The sequence below is a fragment of the Eubalaena glacialis genome, chromosome 3 (assembly GCF_028564815.1).
Source record: "Eubalaena glacialis isolate mEubGla1 chromosome 3, mEubGla1.1.hap2.+ XY, whole genome shotgun sequence".
Classification (NCBI taxonomy): domain Eukaryota; kingdom Metazoa; phylum Chordata; class Mammalia; order Artiodactyla; family Balaenidae; genus Eubalaena; species Eubalaena glacialis.
Window position 1 is genome coordinate 35,736,154 of NC_083718.1, and position 8,814 is coordinate 35,744,967.

Sequence of the window (8,814 nt, forward strand, 5' to 3'; positions counted from 1 at the left end):
ACAACAACAAAACAACTATGATTAAACAAAATACACACATGGCAAATAAGCGTATGAAAAGATGCTACACATTCCATGTCATCAGTGAATTTTAAATTAGAACAATAATGAGATACCACTACACACCTATTCAAAGGGCTAAAATCCCCAAACTGAAATACCGAAGTTGGTGATGATGCAGAACAATTGGAATTCTCATTTGTAGCTAGCGGGATACTTGGCAGTTTCTTACAAAACTAAACGTACTTTTACCATACAGTGATCTAGTAATCATGCTCTTTGGTATTTACCCATAGGAACTGAAAAGTTATGTCCGCATAAAAACCTGCACATGGATGTTTATAACAGTTTCTTGCATAATTGCCAAAACTTGAAATCAACCAAGATGTTTTTCAATAGGTGAATGGATAAACAAACTATGGTATATCCGTACAAAGGAATAGCATTCAGCAATAAAAAGAAAAGGCTATGAAGCCATGAAAAGACATGGAAGAAGCTTAAATGCATATTGCTAAGTGAAGAAAAGCCAATCTGCAAAGGCTACATGCATATTATATGATTGCAGCTATTTGAAATTTAGGAAAAGGCAAAGTGTGGAGACAATCAAAAGATCAGTGGTTGCCAGAGGTTGTGGGGAGGGAGAAAAGGATGGGTGAAGCCCGGAATTTTAATGGCAGAGAAATTCCTGTGTATGGTTCTGTAATGGTGGATACAGGTTATTGCACATTTGTCAAAAATCATATAATGTACAAAACAAAGAGTGAAGTCTAAAGTAAAGCATGGACATTAGTTAGTAATAATGTATCAATATTGGTTCATTAACTATAACAAATATATTACACTAATGTAAGATGTTAGTAATAGGGGAAACTGGGTAGAGAGCTAAGGAGGTATGAGAACTCTCTCCTTTCTGCTTAATTTTTCTGTAAACCAGAAACTGCTCCAAAATAGTCTATAAATTTAAAAAACAAATCTAGACCTGCATACAAAACTTGCATGTAAATCCAACCACAGCAGCATTATTCTTAAGAGCCCCAAAGTGGAACTAACCCAAATGGCCATTTACTGTGAATGGATAAATGAAACACAGTAATATCCACACCATGGAATATTATTCAGCCATAAAAAGAAATCAAGTACCGATACATGCTACAACATGGATGAACCTTGAAAACATGCTAAGTAATTGTATGATTCCATTTGTATGCAATGTCCAGACTAGGCAAATCTGTAGAGACAAAGTATATTAGTGGCTGCCTAGGATTTGGAGAAGTGGGGGAGTGAGTGACTTATAATAGATTCTTTTTCTTTGGGGGGGTGGATGAAGTTTTACAATTGATTGTGGTGGTAGATGCATAACACATTAAATTGTACACTTTAAATAATATGGAAAGTAAATTATATCTCAATGAAACTATTATTTAAAATTATGATTAATGTCTTCAAAAAGGACAACATATACAATTTAAGCAAAAATTATCTGTGAAGTACAACCAAGGGAAAATTCTAGAATTAAAAAAGCTGAAATTAAGCACTCAGAAGATCAGTTTAGCAGCACCTTAGTCAAACAAAAGAAAGTATTACAAATGTCAATTAAAAAATAACTACAGTAAAATTTCGAGGGAGAAGCATGGAAAACAGAGAAATAAGTACATAAGACATATGGAGTATATGTAAAACACTGTGTCTAGCCAGGCCCAAGTCACACAGCCTAGGGAGGAGACACACTGCCTACCTGAATCACAAGGACTTCTCCAAAGGAAAAATGAGGTTCTGATGCCAGAAGTGGAAGGAATGAATTGCAAAGAAAACGAACAACGGTACACTATAATCTAGATATATATCCGTAAATACATAGGTTCCCTGGGGTTGTGATCTGGTACAAACAATAAAAAAAAGATGAGACTCATAGTAGAGGCTTCTAGCTTCTGCTGAGGAAAATGTCCAGGGAAGAAGAGTTGATTTATTTAGTTCTTTTTTTAGAGTCCACATATAAGTGATATCATGCACTATTTGTCTTATTTCACTTAGCATAGTGTCCTCCAGTTTTATCCATGTTGTCTTAAATGATAGGATTTTCTTCTTTTTTAAGGTTGAATAATATTCCATTGCATATATATACCATATTTCCCTTATCCAATAATCTACTATGGACACTTAGATTGTTTCCATACCTTGGCTCTTGTGAATAATGCTACAATGAACATGGGAGTACAGATATCTCTTCAAATAATGATGATGTTTCCTTTGGATATATACTCAGAAGTGGGAGGGAGGAAGAGCTTATGACACAAATTGACCATGTGTAAATAAAAGATGTTGTAGGAATGAAAAAGTCTGAACACCTAGGAAGAAAGGGGGAGCATGGAGTATTTGGAAAGGACATTGTTCAAGGTCATACATAGTTTAAAATTATGACATTTCAGTGAGCCCGTATGCATGAAGGCTTGCTTATATTTCGGAATTTGAATACAGTGCAAAGAAGTGTTGCTAAATTTTCGATCAACATCAAAAAAAGGGTGGAAATGTTTTTTCTTTTATTATTAAACTGCAGGAAAGGCAAGCCTTATAAGCAGTGTGAGGCCCAGTAGAATTTTCCCTGATGATAGTGGTAATTTAGGAGATGAAGAAGGAGCCAAGGCCATAGAACAATTTTGAAAGCAAAATAAGACTGCTGAGTCTTCACCCAGTGTATGAGATTAAGTTTTAATGGCATATGATGAAGTGGCCATGACACAGCCGGCAGAGCTCGTTGAGTTGTTGAAAATGGCTCTTGAAGCTACAGGAAATGGACAGTAGACATAGAAAAAGAACAAGGTAAATCCAAAAGAGTGGAAGGACAAAATTAATCAAGAGAAAAGTCAAAAATAGAGAAGAAAAGCAGTAAACTTGACAAATAAAACCAAAACGTTGTCCTTTAGAAAGACCAGTAAAGTAAGCAATATTTGGCAAGTATAATAGAGATGGGACTAGCTGTAAAACAGAGAGAATTTTTTTTTTTAATTACAAAAGAATACTATGCTAGCTTTATACCAACACATTTGAAAATCTGGACAAAATGGCTGATTACTGATAAGTTATATGCACCCAATATTTACTCCTATTTTGAGTAGAGAATACAAGTAGCTTTATGAAAATAGAAAATATAATCAAAGATATACACCTTAGAAAGACATCAGTCATTTTCCAATGTATTAAAAAAGCTAGAAGAGTCCTAATACAAAAAGCAGATATGGAAAATTTACCCAAAAAGTAACTAGAAGTACATTTCTTTTAAGATCTTAAGTTCTACCCCATATTAGCAAAAAGATTCCAGCAAGATATTTTTAAAAAGTCATTATGATCAAGAGGGATTTATCACCATAAAGCAGATTTTTTAAAGTAGGGGAAAGTTGGAACGAGGAAAGAAATGTCCGTATCGAATATCAAAACACACTCCAAATTTCAGTAGTTTAAAAAAATCTAATAAGCTATAACAGTACACCAGTATATTATTAAAGCAGAATACGAACCCATGTATATATGAGAAATAAAATATAGGGTAAGTAAAGTACAGGCTGTCCTCACTGTGGAACTACAAAAATGATCATCCAAGCTGAACTGTGCAAAGTTGATCTTAATGATCGATGGGGAAAGTATTATTGTTCTATGACCCTAAAATTTTTCTGACAAAAACACTAGAAACTTTCTTCTTGGTTGTGAAGTTATAGATAGATGTAAAAAATTAGTAAACCTTCGATTTAGTTAATACAGTGCAACCTAAAACATTAGAAATATTGAGAATTAACATGTTTTATTCCATTGTAAAAAACTTATGAGACTTCTAGTTTTGAGTCCAGCATGGAAGGAGCTTGGAAGTTGCCACTCTGTCCTCAAAGGTAAATATCTGAACACACTGAAAAATCAACAATTCTTCCTAGATTCATTAGAGAAGTGAGGTGACAGGAAAAATCACCGTGCCCCAAACTGGAGAGGCAGATGGCAGATACAGAGAATAACAACTTGCTGGGACAGATACCCAAGAGCAGAAATCTCTGTGGAAAGCAATAGTGAGGTAGGAAAACCTGAACTGTATTTGACAGATTGCTGGAGGCTTGTGTGGAAAAGTCTGTGAGGTAAAAAACTCCAGGGAAGCCCCTATCCTTTTGTGAGTTTTGTCTCTTGAGCTCTACCAGGTTGTGACTACCAGGTGAAGGTCAAAGGAAAATCCCCTTGGAATTCTGGCAGGGGGAGGGTGAAAGGAGCAATTTTGAAATACACCAGAGCATTCTGCTATGCTTCATAAGGCCTGCCCTCAGGAGAAACTGTTGTACCAGCGGCCTAACCTATGGGGTTTTGTCAGAGCCTAACTGACCTGGGGGAAGGGAAATATCCTACCCTGACCCCTGCCGGCCATTGTGTTTCACCTAAGGTGAGGGAAAATACTGAGAGGCACTTGTGACATTCATAGCTGAGGAGCACATGCTCATTACCAGACTGAGACCTAATCATAAGACTATGCAATGCTTCTATAACACCACATCACTAAAGGACTATGTACTGCAGTGAATTTCACCAGTACGTCGTGTCTGGATTTTCAAGGAAGAGAAAAGTGAATCATATAAAATGCTTGATTAAAATCAGAAATGGCAGAAAAAGAGTGGAATATAAAAAAGGAACAAAGAACAATGGCAATAAGTATGAAACAGTAACAAATATGGTAGATATTAAGTCAATGATATCAATAATCATTTTAAATACCAATGGTATAAATACACCAATTAAAAGACAGAGATTGTCACAGAGGATCGATAAATAAGATCCAAATATAAGAAATCTACTTTAAATATGAAGGCACATATAGCTTAAAAGTAAAGGGTTGGGGAAAGCTACATCATGCTAACACTAATTAAAAGAAAGTTTGAGAAGCTGTATGAATTTCAGGCCAAGCAGAGTTAAGAGCAGAGACAATTATCAGGCACAAAGAGGGCATTATCATTCCATAATGATAAAGGGGTCAACTATCCAAGAAGACATAACAATTCTTAATGTTTATGTGCCTAACACCGAAGCATCAAAATTCGTGACACAACAACTGATAGAACTGCAAGGAGAAAGAGATAAATCCACTATCATAGTTGGAGATTTCTACACCCCTCTATCATAAATGGACAAATCCATCAGGCAGAAAATCAGTACAGACAAAGCTGAATTCAACAACACCGTCGACCAAACGGATAGAATAAACATCTGCAGACTAATTCATCCAACAACAGCAGGATACACATTGTCTCAAGCTCCCATGAAGTATACACTAAGAACACATTCTGGGCCATAAAACACACTCTAATAAATTTGAAACATCAGAAATCATATAAAGTCTGTTCTCAGACTGCAGTGAGGTCAAACTGGAAATCAATAACAAAAGCAAAGCTGGAAAATTCCAACTTGAAGATCAAATGGTCTATTCTAAGCAATACATGGATTTTGCTGTCTGTATGTGAACTGAGTAACATGCACAGTGACCAATCACCTACAGACGTTGAAAGAAGGGACCTGATTCTTCACTGACCATGATACACATCTGTTATATCCCAGGTGATTTGTGGAGTTAAGAACTAGCTGTGAAGTTTGTACTTTATGCCCTTCCTCACAGTTAATATGGCAGTAACTGAAATTTGATTGTTTTGTTGTGGTCCTGGGATTGTTTTACTAAATCATGGCAACTGAAATTCATGCATGGGTAAACTGTTCAGAGCGAGGACTGCATGTGTAGCATACATTGGGTAATATTCCATTGCAAGAAACAAATACCTAGAAGAATGTAAAATAGGATGAGAAATCATACTCTTGTTATGAGGAAGTCTGTCCCTAAGCAGAACATGAAACTGAGATATCATAAAGAAAAAGGAGAGTTGATTCGACTTCATAAAAATTAAAGAATTCTTCACGGCAAAAGGCAACCCAAACATAAAAATAACTGACAAACTGGGAAATGTAATATAAACATTTGACCATGGTTTTGGCCAACAATTCCTTTTCTGCACAATAGTATGGGAGGGGAACTCTCAGTGAGCCAAACCTCATGAATCAATAGATGAGAGGTTAGACTAAAGTTCTCATATGGTGTGGATTTAATTTTATGGAATGCAAAGTACCTTCCAACAGAAAATGTGGAGTATTACCAGTCTTATCCAGATCCTTGGCAATGCAAGTAGAGAAACCTTGAGTAACTGTGTGATAGATGAATCTCTTTTCTGTTCTATAAGAGAAGGAGAACAATTAACAGAATGTCTATTTCTCCAGGGCAGAATTCCAATATTGTCTCTGTACCACTGAGCTTTGTAAAACATCGAAACGCACAGTCTTTAGCAAATCACTCTTAAACTATCAAGAGGGAAAGAAATGGAAAGGCTAATGAACGTGCCAATTACCTTTGTAGCCCTGACTGTTGAAAATAGCGATGATGGGAAATATGTGATGCCACGTATGTGAAACTTAAAGAGCACAGAGATTCAAATGGAGTAGAGTAGGGAAGAATGCCTCTGATAGCCCACCCAAGTTGAATTATTTATAGTCTTAACTGGGAAATGTTGATTAAGAAATGAGAGGAAACAGGCAAGAGCAGCCCCTGAAATTGTGCCTAAATACCTCCAATATTCCTAAGGAATCCCGTGGACAACTGTGTCAGAGCGGAGCTGACAAATGGAGTATAGTAAGTGCAGAGATCATGGCCTTGTCAGCCAGCATACGGAGAGCATTACTGATCCTCAGCAAATCATTACTGATCCTCAGCAAATCATTACTGATCCTCAGGAAAATGTACTGCGGCTGGGTCTAAAACCTGACTGGAATTTTCCATAGCTGTGTGATACTGGAGATGGGTTTGCAGCTCCACTTGCCAAATCACCTTTGCAAAGCACAGTAGGTCACAGTCAGAGGAGCAAAGGCTGCTCTGCTCTTTCTCAAGCAGAAAAGGATTTTAGAAGTGCCCCAGTTCTGTCCCACAAAGGATGGGGATAGCAGATTATGAAGTAGTGATTAGTACAATATCTGTGATCCCTCGGCTAATTTCCGTCTTGAAGCTGGGATATAAAGACTCAGGTGTTGGGTGATGAGCCACAAGCTCTCTGAACAGGTGCTTAATCAGGAGTGGATAGGAAGAATTCAGGCCTGGCATCTGGCATCTGGTTCCAGCCCTTTTTCTGGCAGGTTGCCTTTAGACATGTCCCTGACACCTTTGCATCTGTAGCTTTTCGTTGTTGTTGTCTGGTTGTTTAAATACGTAAAATGGCGATAACACTATTTGGTGGCATATTTTATTTTAAAAAGCCTTCCGTTACTCCGTGCACATCAAACAGTAAATGCTTTCTCTTAGTAAACCTGCATAACAATTTTCTGAACTCTTCTGCTCTGGGCAAGATTCATGAATACACCAGGCAAATAAAGTGAAAGAGGAGACAGTACATAGTGTTGTATTCAATTGGGTCTTGATACCTAAGTGTGACTCTTAACCAAGGATTATGCAGTAGTTAAGGACACAGATTAAAGTTGTTTAGAGTGTGTCCTAAAGTCCCACTGGCAGAATTTCAATCTCTACTCTGGAAATTGTAGACCTGAGACAAATTACTTCCCTAAACTTCATTTCCTGCATCTGAGAAAGATGATAGTATCTACCTTGTAGTAGACTGAATAATACCGTTGCCCCCAAATAGCAACATTCTAATCCCCAGAACCCGTGAATGTCACCTTAAACGGCAGAAGGGACTTTGCCAATGGGATGAAAGTAATGGTCTTGGGATGGGGAGATTCTGCTGGACTACCTGGATGGGCCCAACTGTAACCACTGGTGTTCTCGTAAGAGAGAGGCAGAGGGAGTTTTTACTCCAAAGAGAATGTGATGATGAAATTGGGGTTGGATTGATGTGGCCAGAAGTCAAGGAATGCTGGCAATGAAACAGATTCTCCCTTAGAGCCTCTAGAAGGAGGATGGATGGCCCTGTCAACTCCTGGTTTCAGCCCAGGGAAACTGGTTTTGGACCTCTGTCTTGCAGAACCATAAGAAAATAAGTGTGTTTTGTTTTAAGCAAGCACATTTGTAATAATTTGCTACAGCAGCCATAGGGAACTAATGCGTACCTCATAGGAACTATTTCTCCAATTAAAATGTGTGACTGGAAACACACTTAGTGGCATGTCTGACACACGGTAGGTATGCTACCGTAGGTCGTTCTTGGAAACTGAAGCCTTGGTTTTGAGGGATCATCAAAACCAGTACAATGGTTGCCATGTTTCTCCTTGTTCATCCTTGTGACAAACTTGTAGAGAGAGCTCCATCCTTTCCCACAGGACGCCCACCCCTAGTACTTAGAGGGAAGAGGTTATGTCTCACTTAAGGCACCTTCTTCTTTTCCTTTCTACTTTTTTTTTTTTCATTAATCTTCATCCAACTGGCCTTTCTAAATTTTAAAGAAAACAAAACCATTTCTCAATGGATTCAGATACTATCCCAAGTTAATATTCCAACCAAGTTCTTGTTCTTCCGGGTCACATCATCAGAAATTTCTGGGCCTAAATCCTGTCTAGTTTCTAGGATCACTCATTTTCTCATTTCTCCCTTCTCCTTTTAGTTCAGAGTCTTGTCAATTTAGTCGCTTCCCTAAACACAACTTATAATAAGGGGACACAGCAAAGTGATGAAAGTCTAGACGGTCTGGTTTTAATCCTGGGTTTTTGCCACCTACTTACTGTGTGACATTAGACAAGCTATTCATCCTCTCTGGGTCTCAGTTTCCTCCAAAAAAGGTGAATATTATGAATAATACCTACCTATAG